This window comes from Pseudoliparis swirei, chromosome 24 (genome assembly GCF_029220125.1).
Source record: "Pseudoliparis swirei isolate HS2019 ecotype Mariana Trench chromosome 24, NWPU_hadal_v1, whole genome shotgun sequence".
In the NCBI taxonomy this organism is placed as follows: Eukaryota; Metazoa; Chordata; class Actinopteri; order Perciformes; family Liparidae; genus Pseudoliparis; species Pseudoliparis swirei.
In genome coordinates, this window is record NC_079411.1 from 5,824,331 (window position 1) to 5,842,681 (window position 18,351).

Below are 18,351 nucleotides of genomic sequence, written 5' to 3' on the forward strand. Positions count from 1 at the left end.
CAACAACACAAATGTTAAACTGATTGTGGCATTAGTAAAAGTCAAGTACATAAATGTTGAATGTTGAGCCAATCTGTCCAAAAGTTGTTTCTGTATTTCACAGAATAAGTGATAACTTTGACCTGTAAAAGGGAAAGTTCTGAGTAATCAACCTCTGGAGACCATGAACACATCATGACAATCCATCTGAGTTAATTAAGTCAGTGTTGCAGCAATAATTTGCCAAAATCCTCCTGCTAACAGGAATATGAATATCATTATTTTTGATCGAACGGTTCTTTTTTCATGAATAGAAATACTTTCTTTCTTGCCTAACACTTAATTCTTCTTCTTAACATGCCGCGGCGAATCCTTTGTGATTTTAGACAACTTTATTCATTTTCATGACATTATTTCCTCACCATAACCACATATTAAGTCGTTTTGTGACGCTCGACTTAGCTTTGAAAAGCACAAATCCCAATTTGCTAAAAGCATCGTTGTTGCTAAAACTGACCTTTACGCACACAAACCCACAAGCATGCGCACAACCTACAAAGTAAAGGCGGGCGGATCTGTATGAATTTGTTTGTTTCCTGTGTGTAAATCCCATCCGACACAAACAAACTCTGCGGAACAGAAAAGAGGCACATTATCAGCTGAATAGACATTTTTCTTTCCCATCTGTCCTACTCACTTTTTTTTTAACCCCCCCGCCCCCCTCTATCCTGCCTCTTTCCAGAGGGGATTGATGTCTGAGTAGTGCTGTCTGGAAGGCTGAGCAGTGCACCGCGTGGTAGGGGGCTGATGGCTTGACCCAGATCGGGGGAGACAGACTTAAAGTTCAACCAGGACACACAGGATGGGAGTCCAGTGTCACGGTGACCACTGCTTCGCTCTCTCTCTCTCTCTTTTTCTCTATACCTCTCCACACACGACCGAAAAAAAAAACATTGCGACAATTGAATCTCCGTTTCATACGGCGACACACCTCGAAAGGTGCAGCGGTAATTGTATTCCTAAAGTAAGATTTAACATTCAACCAGACGGGGGAACAGAAACCATACGCAAACCACGTTATTCGTCTTCGTTTCCAAAGATATCGCTTGAATTCCCCAGGACGAAGTGAATATGGGTGAGAGAGACAGCGAGAGTCAGGTTCAGTTACGCAAGAGTGTCTCTGATGACAGAGGGTGGAACTGTCTGCGGGTACAAAAGCGGCTGTCTGCAGATGGAGGGTGTTGAAACATCCAATTGTGCTCAGTCGTGCCGAAACTCCAGCAAGTGGACGCCAACAAAGAGCTGCAAGGCTTACGAAACGGGCTCTTCCGTCACACAGCAATCTGTTCTCGCAGAACTACGTGGAAGGACCTAGAAACATCGCTCCATGTGTTACGATTACGTTCAACATCTCAGTGCGAAGATGTTTCCTGGCCGTAAAATCAAAGCCCTTCGAACATTATTTTTGCTTACATTTGTCAAATACTGAATAAGTCTCTTTCTGGCTTTCTACTCAGCTGAAACACAACCTCTCGACTAAGTGAACGAAAAGTGACTTCCATCAAACGTATTTTATTAGAGTCAAAGATTAATATCATTCAGTAGCCGGCTGGACTTAAATGAGTAGTTGGCTGTTTGGCCACCACCTAGATAAAGCTTGGCTACTCATAAATGTTTTACGATTGCGCCGGGTGGGCCAGCTCCAGATTTAGATGGCAGAGTGGCATCTGAGCCAGAGTTATAGAAACAAATCTCTACCAATGCTCAGAAAGACTTATAGTAAGAATGATTATAGGCCATTGGCTCCTTGGAGGGGGTCATGACGACGTAAGGAGGTGCAACTATTCCTTGATGAGTACCAATTTGATAACGTCAAGAAAATGGCAGTACGAATGATCCAATCTCCAAAAGAGTGCAGCACGTCTCCAAGAATTTGTAAAGATCTCCTTTAGATGCCTGTCTGCTTGGTATCGATTATTAGTTTTTAGCACTATTCATGCATATATTTTGAGTTCAGGTGAACCTTTTAATTTTTTTTATTACGGGTTATTCTTTTTGAACAAAGGGCGACAACAAGTGAAAGACCCTTTTTACAAATTAGAATTAATGATGATGTAGCAGTTTGGCAATGGAAGTACAGGGTAGTGCCAAAGCTTGTCAAGCTATATGGGAGATCCAATATGTAGTAGCCAGATTTACACATTTATTTTCTGGCACTTATACAATACATGTATATAATACACGAGTAAGAAATCACAAGCATACGAGACGCCATATGCTTATGTTTCCTACGGTCATGTACAAAATGTCAAATACCGTGACATATACTCAAGAGTTTTGCGTTAGAGTTTTAAAATGATGCCACACACACAATCATTTCTGTATCATTTCATTGGCACTGAACACATTGAAAAGCTCGCAGCTGATGTTGAAAAATGATCCAAGTCTCTTCCACATAGTGAGGCTTACGACATATTAATCAAACACTGGGATCGGTTCTCAGTGTCGGGCGGAGCCCAAAGCCCAGGAATTGATATAGTGATTATTAACATACTCCATATACAAATGACTGTGTCCCTACCTTATTAGTTTCTAGTGAAATCCTCAGATGACACCGCTGTCCTCAGTTTACTCAGATGCAGCATTAACATCCAATATCAGCTATAAAGCTGAAAGACATATCTGTTGACTGGCGGGATAAGCATCATTTGCTATAATAATGTCGGCAAAATGGAAGAAATTGTGTTGAATTGAACACGTGTGTGTGGGGGGGGGGGGCAGCTGCAGCTTAGTGAGGAGAGAAAGTCGTCCTCTAATCACAAGGTCAGAGATTCGATTCCCAGCTCCGTGCGTCTCCAATGTCCTTGAGCCAAACATTCAAACCCACAGTCATTCGCGTGAATCTTTTCAATAACACAAAAATACGTGATTCATCGGACATTTTTGTGAATTGTCATTGTTAAAACGCCAGAAAATAAAGTTTGGAAAAACAGTGCGAAATAATATGCCTATATTTTGAGATATGCCTTGAATTTCTGTAGCCCCGAACAGAGTGAATGGTTCCTAAATAATTGGATTGTTTCTTTTCTCTTTTTTTTAAATCTCAGGCTGGTTGTTTGTACATGTTTCTCTTTACTGTGTTTTAATGTGATGTCTAGACTTGATACAGCACTTTTTCTTTCGTCAAGACAATTTCATCCAATGGGAAACAACAAATTAACTTTAACCTCGGCAGTCTGATTCAACCACATTTCAGCAAACCACACACACACACATACACACACACACGACCACAAGTAAGCACACACAAACATAAACCCGAAGCAACCAATGACAGGGTGGCTTGGATTCCCATTTCCAATTGCCAAGCAGCTTGATCCTGTCAGAAGATTGGATTGATCCCATTTATGTCATTTAGGTCCCTGGAAACCGAGTATTTAATAAGGACTTACTGCGACTCATTATGAAATGAGCACACTCGTCACGCTTCAAGGCTATCGAGGTTCTCGTGGGAAGGAAACCCAAACGAAGATACAGTCGAGATCCTGAAGGTGAAAGATTGGAAGAGTCATCACGCAGACATCACACGCAACATGGCGCGTCGACATCTGTTCACTTTTAGTTTTGACTCCGTTGCTCACAGAAACAACAAATATAAATCACGAGCTGTGAAACGACGATGATTAGAATGATTGTCTTTTTTTTCTTTCTCATCACCCTGAACTCACATCAAAGACCCGACACGCGACAGCTGACGACCGCCTCCACACCCCTCACCAGGTGGTCGGATGCAAGTAGGGACGCAACGTGTGACTAATCGCCACACATGTTGTCTACTAGAGTAATGTGTCCACTATATCGCCATCAAATGTGATTTAAATACAGTTTAAGAATCTACAATAGTTCATATTCACGCCTGGAATTCAAGTTATTTGCAGTGGGAGTGTTTGTGTGTGTTTCTGTGTGTGTGTGTGTGTGTGTGTGTGTGTCAATATGTGTGTGCTGTTTGCTTCCACTTCCTCACGACAGCTGCTGTACGATTGTCAGACTCTTGTTTTGCGTGAAATACTTGCAACTTGATATAGAAACCATCATTTCGGTGTTTTCACAAGCAGCACCTCGGAGCCATCTGTCGCCGCAGCTCGGATGGCTTCCGTGTCTCGAACATACGGTACGGCGGACGATGTGTGAGGGGGGTTGTCGTACTTCAAAAGCTGCTGCACGACGCACACATTTAGATTTTTTTCTTGCGGTTTCCCTCGATGGAGCATTTTTAGAGTCTTTCAGCCCATTGTTTTGGTTTTCTCTCAAACTGTTCTCACCCATCTTGTGTCCAGCAGCAGTCACATGGTTTCTGTGTGCAATGTCTGCTCCGCACCAACGAGCAGACAAAGTAAGTCACTAGCTGGTGAACATAAAAGAATATTTTACCAGCTCTAGAGCTCGATATTTCCATCGGAGTCGGTGGAGACCAAAACAGAGTTTAAAAGAGAGATAAATTACATTTACATCCAGCAGGTGGACACAAATGTTGCTTAAGTCTGCTGGATGGTGAGCAATGTCACACACACACACACACTTCTGCGTAAGTAAACAATTTGGAGTTCTGATTTGTAAATTGAGGGAATTCTTACCGCATAACACATTAAAATGAAACTATACTTGTATATATAGAGGAGGAGGAGGAAGAAGAAGGAGGAGGAGGCGATTGTAACGGTTGCCCCGCATCGTCTGCAGAAAACTTTCTCCAGACGAAGCGTTCCACTTTCCTCATATTTTGGTCCCGTTTATGTAACTGCGCATTTCCTCACTCGCAGTGTGTCAGCATGTAATTTAGCACCGCACTGAACTCTGGGTAAACCTGGCAGTGACACCGCCGACCATGCCGGAGCATGTGGGGAAGCTGCACCGACATTCGGCGGCGAGCAACACCCACGGTGCATGTTCGTGGCGCGGGTTGTCCGAATATTATGCAAGAGAAAAGCGTCGTATGAAGTTTTAGGAGATGCACATGTAACGTAACGAGTTACGCAACAGTCCAAAAGCAAAGAATTGTTTGTGTATTTTTTGATATATTTTTGCCGTTCCCACGGAAAATGTTGGTCATCCCCGAGCTTTAGCATCTGTTGAGCTTTATTATATATGATTGGTTTGTGCAGCAGTTATTTCCATCATCCTATCCGACCCCAATTGACCTGAAAGAGCTCAATGTAATCTCCTAATACCAAAGTTGGAATTCTTTCTTCTTTTTTTTCTTCTGAAATGTCATCTTTTGAATGTGTTTTCAGACCGACGTTCCATAAATTGGAAGACGTTGAACAGACGAGCCGTATTTTATTGCCGTGGTTAGCGTCGTATCGTGACGTTTCGCTCTCGAGCGTCACTCTGGGCATAAGCTCTGGACACAGTCTCTAATTTCCTATTTGCTGAATGTAACAGCTCCGCTTCAAAGTCACATACAGAGCAGCCACACTGCCAGATTCTCACTAATCCCCATATTAAGAACCCTCGCTATCTTTTTTAAAAATAGTTTTTTGTTTGTTGCATCACCGGCATTTTCAGAATAAGCGCCATGTGTGAATGCACGCGGCGGCCGGGAGACTTCCTGTTCGTCGTACGACCGTCTCTCTTCCCAAAAATAGACGTTGCGGTCTGAAATACTGAGCTGGTGGTCCCAAATCAATCCAGTCTTATCGGGAGACATACAGTGGGGACGGAAAGTGTTCAGACCCCTTTACATTTTTGTAGACAGGTGTGTGCCAAGTCCAATCAGTTTAATTAAACACAGCTGGACTCCAATGAAGGAGCAGACCCGTCTCAAGGAGGATCAGAAGAAGTGGCCAGCGTGCGAGTTAAATATGAGTGTCACAGCAAAGGGTCTGAATACTTATGACCATTTAGATATTTGAGTTTTTCTTTTTTAATAAATTTGCAAAGATTTCTACATTTCTGTTTTTTTCTGTCAAGATGGCACATTAATGAGAAATAAAATGAACTTTTTTGATTATAGCAAATGGCTGCAATGAAACAAAGAGTGAACATTTTAAAAGGGGTCTGAATACTTTCCGTACCCACTGTATATTTCAATTCAATTCAGTTTATTTTATATAGCCCAATATCACAAATTAAGAATTTACTTTACAATCTTTACACGCAGACGTCCCTGTCCCAGGACCTCACATCGGGTCAGGAAAAACTCCCAACATGTAGGAAAAAAAAGGGAAGAAACCTTCAGGAGAGCAAAAGAGGAGGAGCCCTCTCCAGAATGGACAGAAGCAATAGATGTCATGTGACCAAAATAAATCATTCCAGAGTTAAATAAAAACATCCATGAATATGACAGAATGTATGAATAGTCCCGGTCCACGATCCAGAAAGAGGGCCCAAAAATCTTTTATTTTTATTTGAATCTACAGGGATGGAACGAATGGACCTTGAGGTACGCTGAGTTTATGCATTCTGTTTGTTGTTAGGGATCTAAAGCTGCAGCGTTTGAAAAAAGAAAAGCTTATTATGTAACATGGGTGCGTAACAAGGGGCGGAAACTGAACCATATTTCCATTTTTTCGTTCTCTTCAAAACACTTTTATCAGGCCAGCGGTCCGAAGTTATTACAATTGAAACGACATAAAGAGAATACAAAAGCAACAAAGCCTTTTATTTGAGAAGCTGTAATTGCAGATTGTTTTGCCTCCTCGCTTGATAAACTGCAAAAAATCTATATTTTTATATTACCAATGGATCAGCTGATTGTGGTATGTGAAAGGGGGACTCTTCAGTTCCCGTCTGCTCTACGGATCTCACAATCAGAAACACACACACAAGTTCAAAATGACCTTATTTTGCAAAAATGTCCTCCGTCTGAATTTCAAATTGTTCCTCATACACCCCCCACAAACACACACACACACACACACACACACACACACCCTGATATGTCCTTCAATTGCAGCGCAAGCAGCAATTTGGACTCTTGACAGGATGATTTAGCTCATGTGGGATTAATGGAGTCAGATGATGAATGAATGATCAATTACTCATTTGGGAGGATCTGATACTGTATTCAAGCCTCTGCACGGAAATAATTGACGGCATCTGCTGCAGCTCGTTCTGACAGCTGATTGAATTACAACAGGAGAGGAGGACAGATTTTGAGTGTTCTGCTTTCACCACAATTTGATTCGCAGCTCTACAAACAGTTTGTGCACCCTCAGCGGGGGGAAATGTTCACATGTTCTGGCAACGTCATCGCCGTCTCCCTAAGAAGCCCCCTGAAACCCCCTAATGCCCCCTGAAACCCCCTGAATGCCTCCTGAAGCCCCCGGAAAGCCTCCTGAAGACACCCTGAATGCCTCCTGAAGCCCCCTGAAGGCCTCCTGAAGACACCCTAAAGCCCCCTGAATGCCTCCTGAAGCCCCCTGAATGCCTCTTGAAGCCCCCTGAATGTCTCCTGAAGCCCCCTGAATGCCTCTTGAAGCCCCCTGAAGACACCCTGATGACGCCCTGAATGCCTCCTGAAGACACCCTGAAGACACCCTTAAGCCCCCTGAATGCCCCCTGAAGGCCTCTTGAAGACACCCTGAATCCCTCTTGAAGCCCCCTGAAGACCTCCTGAAGACACCCTGACGATGCCCTGAAGGCCTCCTGAAGATGCCCTAAAGCCCCCTGAAGGCCTCCTGGAGATGCCCTGAAGGCCAACTATACGTCCCTCCACAACAGATCACGAGGCCTAAATCCTTCTGATGTAACCACTAAATCATCAAATCCAAACCAGGGGCTTTTTGTCCCAAAAATCAGAGGTACTTTGTATGTTGTGAACAGCTTGGCTCACTATTCCAGTCGTAATATGGTGATCTCGTGGATACATCCCAAACGCCAATCGCTGATTCCCATTGCTGTGGTTCTCTTCACACATGATGAATTTATAGTCTGTTTCCTTTAAAAATAAAGTTTTTCATTTGAAATTAAAATGTTAAAGTTTGGCCTCGGGAGGGTGTTTAAAGACACTCTTTATACTTCCACTGTTCAACCTTTGTATTGAAGAAGCTGCCCATCTCCCTGTGGATAAATCAGTTTGTCATCTTATCTTATGACTGTTCAGGACACTTGAACCAGTGTCATTTGTCTCCTCCTCCCTAAGGTGGTGTTTCTTTGTGCCACCCACGTGCTCCAATATCACATTTCACCATTTTCAACAGCACTAATCTATTTTAATGGTATGCGTGTCATATATTACGACACTGGCGGTCTTCACCAAAACTGAAAAGCATTTTGGTAGAAATGTACCTGAAGGGCTTGTGGGACTTTTTCTGCCCGTTGTTATAGCTACGTTAAGGACGATTTCTGTGGCGAGCAATGAACCAGAATCTGACTGGTTAATGTGACGGTTGCTGTGACTGCCAACCACGCATTAACCAGCACAGCGGTACAGTATGTTAGCCCCACAGGGAGTAAACAACCGGTGGGTAAATAAAGCTACAGACCAAGTCGATGGACAGCACTATAAAATATGTGAATATGACTTTGTAAATGTGACACGAATTCGATGAATGGATAATTTTGCTCTCAAAAGATAAAAACCCTGAATACGTGACTGTGGTTAGCAGGTTCATCTTTCAGGGGGAGTTGGCGGTTCAATCCCGGCCCTAGTCGATGTGTCCTTGAGCAAGACACCTAACCCTGAGTTGCTCCCTGTAGCTTTGGATAAAAGCATCAGCGAAATGTAATGTGCGATAATGAATACACCCTCAAATATTAAGGCCTCGATAGAGGAGCTGACGGCGTCAGAGCTTATTCACACGGCACCGTCAACACCTCCTCTCACTGGAGCTCAGGCGTGGAGGAGGATCCCATGATGCGTCTCCATAAGGGAAACAGCCACTAAATATCATCCCTTATATATATATGTACCCGTAAAGAGAGTGAGTTGTGCTGTCATCCTACCTGTGAGATGCTGGAAGTGACTTTTTAAATGTGACCACTTAACTCCCCCAGCCCCCCCCCCCTCGCCCCCCACGCGCCTCATCTACTTCTACCGCGACAAAACGGAAACGCCGACCCCGCCGCCGCATGGCACTCAGTGCTTTCAGCTGAAATTTGATTTGAATAAGATATACGGGCGACTGTTGCAGCAAAGTCAGCAAATATGGTGTTAATGAATGTCCCCCAACCAGCGACGTTATACATCATCCACATCTACTCACAGATTAATTTTTTTCTTTTATCGAAGCGCAATTCTTCCCAGAAAATGTATCGGACCGCTTTTCTTCATAAGACGACGCGCCGCATGAGATTATTCACTGATTCACTTATTATCGGAGAGACTGCGGGTCTCGGACGAGGTCAATGAGCACTGAGCGGCAAAAACATTTGACTTCCTCCTGCATGACGTCCCGTTGCTTTTGGACGGCGCCCAAACGACGCTGGACTGAATCCAAGCGGTGTGACAAAAGGCACTCATTTTGGATCCTAATCACGCAGAGCATGTTTACGGGTCATTACGGAGGAAGCACACAGTGCTGGGGAACTCTCACACAGCGAGCCGTTGCTCATTAGAGGCACGCGGCGGACTCGACTAATTACCTTTTTTCTTTTAAAAATGTGACAGAGCACGAAGAATGTGTGATAATCTGCCTCTTGAGAATCCGTGTACACTTTTGCACCGCCAAGGGGGACCCGTATCTTTTGAAAAGCTTTTGAACCTGCGCTGTTCTCTTCGAGCCCGGCGACGGCCTGGAGACCTGTCTAGGGTGACCCCCCCAACCCCCACGACCCGGAGTCGGATGAGTGGTTAGATGGATGGATTCTCTCTCACATCTCTGAAAGTATAATACGGAGAGAAAAAAAGCAGGCGTCACGGACACAGGAGGAGCCCTTAACGATGGAAGCCTTTACAATGGTCCTCTATACTATTTATATACACAATTATACCTGTGTTCACATTCTATTCGTGCCGCCACTCTGAATCTAAAGCCGTGATTTATCCTCCTTCACAAACACCTCCATAGTTTGAAAATGGTCCAAATTAAGAGAAGAGAAAATGTACATTGCGTTCAAAGGCGGTCGTTCTGAAAATGTCGCTCTGTTAATAACGCCGAGCTCGACAACTAGAAACGTGCAACGCCAGGTCCGTGAAGTCACGGTGGGAATTATGATGTATATATATAACACCAAAGAATACGTAGTGTTGGGATCTGGTAGGAGCGGGTTTGGTTTTGTAGCAACTATGAACTTTATTTTTGATATAAATAAAATGATTAACGGGCTTAAAAACGTATTGATAATAACGTGGCACCACCTTGGGATCAGGCACCAATAACCAAGTCTCAAAGTTGGTGTTCACTCTAAATGTTCACAAGTGGTTTTCCACGTTCAGCTGTGAAGGTTTGAATCCGAGCACTGACAACCAGCCACTGTCACGGAGATGATCGCAGAAAGACTGCTCTTTAAAATCTAAATTTTTATCATGACTGATCATAAATTTAAAAAAGTGGGGAAAAAAGAAGTTTGAAAGTCGTTTGCGAGACGCTGTCAAAGCTGAGATTGACGATAGAATTGAGCTTTCTTTTCAGAAATGTATCTTGCTTTCCATCATTTTCTGTATAGTTCTCACGTCAAATCACCAGAGATGGTTGTGGGACACCCCGTTGCCTATACAAAGATACATCTGGCTTTCAGTGATTTATTTATAAAGCTATTTTACAAAAACTTCCCCTCCCCCAACTGCCCGCTCACAAAACTTCAAGTTGATCTCATTTACACCGATGAGACAATTCCACGGTTGAATTACTTCATTGAGACATCGACGTCTTCTTTTACTGACATTTAATAGTAACAGTGTCTGTATTTATTGTTTGTACCTCGGGACCTTTGAGAATGAGAGGTTCTCCCTCGAAGGGATTTTACGAGGTTTTTAAAATAAAGGAAGGGAAAAAACAGGCAGTTGCATGAAATGGATATTGGGTTAAATGATCTTAAATGATGCAAAACAGAGACAGAGAAAGACTAAATTGGACTCAGGCTTCATAGGAGAGAAATAACTGGAAATATTCATTGGTGATTAGACTGAATTACATGGATGAGCGGCTGTTTCCTCAAACAAGTCCGTGATTGGCTTGGCTGTTAGCACACAATGGCCTCTCTCCACATGAGCTGCGGCCGCCCAAAACAAACCACTCTTATCGTCCATTTGTTATCTGTCTCACTTTTCGTTTTATTTCATATTGGAAGGCAAAAAAAACAACAACAACAACAACAAAATATTGGAAATTGAATAAAGAAAACGAGGAGAAAGGAAATTCAATAATTTCCCAGGGCTGTACATCTTTAAAGATAACAAAGCTTATTTCCTCAAGATGGCACTGAAGATTGTTTGAGCGTCCGCGGCCTCGAGTAACATCCTGTGCTTTTCTTTTTGCGGGACCCATTAAAGAGTCCCTTTTTACTCATCAACGTCAGCACGGATACTTCAACTTGCGGAAGAAAACATTTCTCGCCGCGAGTCGTTGCGTAACGCGAACGTTCACAGAAGGCAAGCGGCGGATGAATGTTGTCTTGTGCAGGCTGAAGGAACAAATGTGTGTCTCCTCGAGTGTCTCAGGAGGGGCAGATTTAATGGTCGGACTCGCTTCCTTTATACCGTATCACGAAAACAACAAAACTTTCCCTTTGTACGCCCTGTTCTCTTTTTTTTCTGACGGAGCTATTCTGACACCTTTCCTCCAAAATTACGAGCTTGTATCAAACAAAAGGAGCATTTTTAGACTTGGCTTCGCTGGAGCCGTGTTACTAATTTGATCTCCTCCCCCTCGGGAATGTTGTAGGGTTGTTACGCCCTCGCTTCTTTGATTTGGAGACACTCAGATTGTTTTTTTTATTTCCGTATATCTGGAGTGCGTATGAGTGACCAACCACGCCGCTGAAACCCGGAGACGGCGGTCTGGTGAGGCCGAGTGGGGCCAGTGTTCCCACGGTTACATCGGATGGCGTTCACGTGTCCGTCGCGATAATCGGCATTTCACGCCATTCGAACCGAACGAGAGCGTCGGCTCGAGTGGCGAGGCTTTCCGATTGAGCTGCTTTCTTGTTTGTCCACTGGCTGTTTTTAGACCCGTGTAATAATAATAATAATAATAATTTTAAAAATTAAAAGGGAGGAGGAACCTGGAAAATAGGGTAGTTCTGTTTTTTTCTCTTGAAAAAAGAAAAAAGGAGGATTGACTGACCCTGCATATTTCCCCCATCGCTGCCTTTAAAAAAAAATATTTTTACAGTCATGCAATCTGACCGTTCACAGCTGGGAGCTGCTGAGTCCGACTGCAGCCCTCCACTGTTGGCCACTGAGTAGCAATGGTGGGCTAAGTGCTTCATTCAAGGGCACCTTGCGCACCGAGGAGAATGTTTCTCTCCCCCAACCCCCCACAGTTCCCTTTCAGTCGACTGGAATTAAAACCGGCACTCTTTCCCAGCACCAGCCAGCATCTCTAACCTCCTGAGCTCCTTCCTGCCGCCTCGTGGATGCGTGTCCAATCAGATCGCCGGCGCTCCACAGCGAGCACTCTACAGTTTGCATGTGTTGTGCACTTGGTTCCCCTCGGATGAGCATGACTTGTTTCCCACTGCATCCTCGCTCTCTTTTTCGCTGTATAATATTGTCGATGATTAAAAATAGCAAGGGGAGGGGGAGGTGGGGATGGGGGGGTAGAGTCTTAAATGGCTGCAAATATGCTCTCTTGTATGCGTACGTATTTATAGGCTCATTGTGCCGTCTCTTAAAGTGAGAGCGTGCTGTCCTTCACGAGGGGGAGGGGAGGGGATGGGGGGGGTTGACCAGATGCCGGATTGTTCAATTCGACCATAACAAGATCGATTCATTTTGCCTACTTGGCCAGAATATAATCTGGAATCCGCGGGGTTTGTGTGATAACCGTCTTGTTGGCGTGACGGGAAGAAAAAGGGCCGATTGGCAGAATTCCTCTGCAGGTATGCGGTCTGACAACAGAGGACGGCGGGGGGACGGTCGGACCAGAGTGATGCAAAGGGACAGAGTGTCATGGAATATGAAGCCTCTAATACAGATTAAGAGAAAAGAGGAAACAAGAGGAGGGGGGAAATTAAAAAGAGTGTGTGCATGTTAGGGTGAGTATGCTTGGGAGCAGGAGGAGTAGGAGGAGGAAGAAGAGGAGAATGAAGGTGGGAGATTGAGATGAGGCGTAAAACCTGGCGAGGTGGAAAGTGAAACGCATGGAAGCCAGAAAATGAGAGAAGCGGAAAGGTGGTTTTTTTCCCCCCAACACAGCCTCCATTCTTATCGCCGGCGCCATAGATGAGAACGCATTACTGCCGGCGGGCTTTGTGCGTGTGCAGATAACCCGGCAAATATTAGAAAAAACAAATCAGCATATGGTCTGGAAGCGGAGGCACCTTGGCAAGAGTCGGTCAGATTGCGTCTTGGCTTTAACTAATCTTTCCCTGGGAGTTAAGTGCTTCGAAAGTAAGAGATGGGAATCGTTCTCCGAATCCTCGTTCCTTTTATTCGGCTTTTGGAGAACTGTAATTTAATTTAATTTAACGGAGTGACCTGTTGGCTCTTGTGGGTCCCCAATTAGTCGGTGTTTTTCACCCGCTGTGCCCTTTTTCTTTCGCTCCCGACGCCCCGCGGTGCCGCTGCGAGACTCCGGCGCCTCGGCATACCTGTCGGAAGCAGCGATGTCGGCCAAGCGAGGGCTCTTGGATAAAGTTCCCTGTATTACGTTACAGTTTTCATTAGTTTGTGTTTTTCATCAGATCCTAACCCAATATTTCCACCGTGCTGAAAAAGCACCAAGTATGGGGGTTGGGTTTATTTTATTCAAAGTATAATCGGATGTCTTTGCAAGAACAACACCCGGCGGAGACAGCGTGCAGGTGGGCTCTCTAACCTGTGGCCTTCTACGGTTACCGCGGGCCCCTGAATGACTCGCGCTTCGGAGGCCCTCTTGAACTCTTGCTGGTCGGACTTTGCAGAAAAGCTGCCTCGCACGCAAGGAACAACAACGAGGAACAACTCAATGTCCCCTCGGTGTGTTGACGGATAAACGTAAAGATACTCTGTGTTGTTGAATAATAATTTTTTTTTTTTTTAAAGCTAGAATGTGACTTGTGGACAGGAAGTGGCAAAAATGAGCCGCGAGAGACAACTTCCAAAATAAGAGCGTGCCTCAGACTTCCGAGCCACGGTGGACCTTGACACTCTTGCCCCTTAGTCACTGTGTGTGTGTGTGTGTGTGTGTGTGGGAGGGGGACACACACACAACAAGTTACGCTGCTTCTGGAGCTCTACAATGCCCCACGGCTGTCTTCTTCTTCTTTTTCTTCTTCCTTCTCCCTTTTTCTTCCTCCCTTTCTCTTTATCTTCTTTTTCTCGTTCTCTTATTCTTCTTCTTCTTCTCTTTCTCTTTCTGCCTTCTATTCTTTCTTCCTTTTCTTCTCCTCCTTTTCTTCTTCTTCTCTTTCTTTTCTTCTTCTTCTTCTTCTTCTTCTTCTCTTTCTTCCTTTTCTTCTTCTTCTTTCTTCCTTTTCTTCTTCTTTCTCTTTCTTCCTTTTCTTCTTCTTCTTCTTCTTCTTCTTATTCTTCATGAACACGTGTTCCAGAACTCTTTGTCTAGACATTTTCAATGACAGTTTTTGTTGTTGTTGTTGTAGGGAACAAATGTTTTCAGGAAGTACACCGTGAATCGAGTAAAGGTCGAGGGCGCCTGAGCACCCAGCACCACTCGGGAAACTTTCATAGTCGGAGAAGTAAGTTGAAATGACATAGTTGGTGTTTTGAAGAAAGGGGCCAACAGGTGTTTGAGATGCTTTGAATTGAACACAAAGAGACCGTCGACCAATGTTCTTAAAGTAGTAAAACGATGGACACGGGTACGTTCTTTCCTCAAGCTCCGAGCTGGCAAAACCAATTAAATCCAAGAACCCTCCACGGTGTGATCATGCGATACAGATAAAGATATATAAAACATATACAGATAGCATCGGGATGAAGCCAGGTTGAAAGGATTACAATCTCACAAAGCAAGTCTTTCAGATGGTTTCCCCTCATGATGAAGAGGGAACGCGACGCTCCGTGAAAAGCAACACGTACGACGTCGACAAAAGGGGGATGTGTTTCTCTTTTCACAGTTATCTCTTTATTAATCTCCGGTGGGAAAAAAATCGGACGGATATTCAGGAAGCCAGATTGCATCGGAGACGCATTGCGAATGCCACTCAATTCTGCATTAATGCCTCGAAATATCCATGGCGATGAGAGAAATATTACTGGACTGGACACCAGAGGTGTGAGGGAGTCGCACGAGAGAAAAAGAAAATGTATCGTCACCGTAAAAGTATACAAGAAGAAGAAGAAGAAAACCAGAAGCCGAACCCGATGTACCAGCACACTGAGGCTCCTCTTCTGTGAGCGGAGCACGAAGTCTGAACCCGAAGATCAGTAAAAAGAGCCGATGTGACACAAATACGACTTTTTAGATTATCACACACATTGTTACAGTCACACACAACTAAATCAACGTATTCCCTTTCAGGTCAAAGTGTGACCTGTTTAAAACATCGGGTTGAACGGATTGACGCATATTAAAACTAGAACGGGCACTCGGTAGAGCGCATACCTTCGCATATCACAAGATTGGGCATTGAATTATGAACATGTTGGCATTAGTTGCATGCCAATTGGATAAAAATTGACCGTGCTATGGTAAAAAGAAGATGTTGACCTTTTCACGACCTTGACCTCTGATCCCAAAATCGAATCAAATGGTCCCCGGATAATAACCAATCATCCCACCAAATTTCATGCGATTCGGTTTAATACTTTTTGAGTTATGCGAGTAACACGTATACAAATAAATAAATAAATATATATACGGCGATCAAAACAGATCGGGTCAAAGGTCAAGGTCATGAAAAGGTCAAAATCTTCTTTTTACAATAGCACGCTCAATTTTTATCCAATTGGCATGCAACTAATGCCAAAATTTTACACAATGTTCATAAGTCAATGCCCAATCTTGTGATATGCCACCGAAAGCCTATTCTAGTTTTAATGTGAAAAAAAAAAAGGTTATATTTTTATTTATTTTTATTTTATTATTATTTATTTATTTATTTATTTATATGTTTCGCAAAACTCAAAAAATTGGAACCGATTTGGTATTTTATTTTTGTGATGATTTATTATTTTTGACCAGTTGATGAGATTTTTGGATCGAATCGTCAAGGTCAAGGGTCAAGGTCATGAACAGGTCAACAATTTTCTTGGATCGATGGTTTTTGGTGATGATTTGGATATTATATTGATTGATTTTGATTTATTTTTTGGATCAAAGTCAAAGGTCAAGGTCAGGTCAAGGAAATGGAAATTTTTTTTTTTTTTAATTTTTAACATACATTTTTGTCATGTTGGTCATGTTCAAAAAGTCATGTCACAATCTTGTGATATGCGAAGGTATGCGCTCTACCGAGTGCCCGTTCTAGTTGTTGATGTTTTGAGCGTGAATTTTTTTTAAAGACAAAAACGCCTTTATCTCCAACAGAACAGGTACATTTCCCATGATGCATTGGCACCGAGCTCGCCGTGTGGCGTCGACTGACTATATTTCATTAGGCCTTTTTTTTCTTCTTTTTTCTCCCTTCTTCCGCTTCATCCCCTTGTTGTTCCGCCGACGTGCAATCTGTAACGGCTTTGGATCATGCCAGGAAAATGTGTTCCCGCGTGTGTTTCTGTGGAACAGACACAATCTATTCAGCAACGGGAAATTGAATTCTCTGTGGACGGAAAAACGTGGCAGTTGAAAAAAAAAGAAAAAAAAGAAAAAGCCGCTCCTGGAGGTTTGGATTGGCCCCCGATATGAAAACCAAACAGCGGCTCTCCGTCACCACATTCCAGCGGTGATTAGAGAATGAGCGGAAGACCTTTTTTAATTTTTTGATTTGATGTCAATCAATTCGTCTGCCGGCTTGAATTCAGTCTGCCGACGGACAGAAAGCAAGAGGCTGAAGAACTTTGAAGGAAAGTAGCGGGGACGCTGGTCGAACCGTCCTCCAACGTTGGCTTTTTTCATCGGGACGCTTCGCCCGTAAAAACTCAGCGCGGCGAACAGAGCAGAACGGATAGAGGACGATTTCAGCTTGAGATGCTCAACCGTAATTATGCCCCCCCTCCAATCCCCCCCCCTTATTTGTAATTAGTCATGATTACATTTCCTAAACGTTTCTCTCTCTCTCTTTTTGTTCCGCAATGTAACGTGCAACAGCGTGATTTACTAAATCACACATTATCGGTTTCTAATTATATTTCACGACGTGTTGTCAACAGCACACACAAACAGATGCACAAACACACAAACGCACACACAGACACACGCACAAAAACACAGACACACACACAAAAGCAGGCACACACTCACGCACACACAAACACACAAAAATGCACGGACACACACACATACAGACACACACAGAGAGACATACACCCACTCATACTTTTCCCTTCCTGTCTTTTCTCTTCCTGTCCTGTCCCTTCCTGTCTTTTCTCTTCCTGTCCTGTCCCTTCCGGTCCCTTCTTGTCCTGTGCCGCCCCGTCCAGTCTATTGTACAATAATAAATAAATAAATAATAACACTGTCTTGCCACTTCCACTGAGCAACACAAGCTGCTGTGTCAATCTTGGGCAATCAACCCGCCCAGAACCTTAATTACATTCACCGTGCAAAACAATCTTAAACGCACGCGCGCACACGTGACCCACATCAACCCGTTAAGACGTGTTTTTCATAATTGCATTATCATTTGCATTATTGCATTAAGAAGACTGGAGGAGGCATCAGTCCGAGCCGCGCCGGGCTTTCCCCGCGGCTTCTGTCTCTCTCTCTCTTTCTTTCTTTCTTTCTCTCTCCCCCTCTCTCTGTCTGTCTCCCTCTCGCTGGAGGTCATTAACATCAAACCCCGCTGCAGGAGTCGAGGTCGATGTGAACCGTCCATTGCCGTCAGTCGGAAGAGGCTCACCTTGTCGTGTGAGCTCACATTCCAGAGCAGAAGGTTGTTTTCCTTTTTTTCTTCTCTTGACGATATTGAAACGATACCATCGGGAGGGGGAGGGGGGGGGGGTAAAACAATAACAACCCCCCCTTGACCGAGAAACGGTGTTCGAGGCTATACTTTGACACGGTAAATCTCTTCATGACGGATTCATAATGACCAGCTGTCCGGCAAAAAGATGGACGAACCGTAAACAAAAATGTCAACAACAATAACAACAACAGACAATCAGAACATATACAAAATATGAATGACCACACAAGAACCCGGCGAGGGAACAGCGTGGGTCACCTTGCG

General features: G+C 43.9%; 1 protein-coding gene across 1 annotated transcript in view; it reads right to left on the minus strand.

Moving 5' to 3' along the window:
* mtnr1aa (melatonin receptor 1A a) overlaps window positions 1-18,351 on the minus strand; it is a 41,110-nt gene that overhangs the window by 22,283 nt on the left and 476 nt on the right. The window lies entirely within an intron of this gene.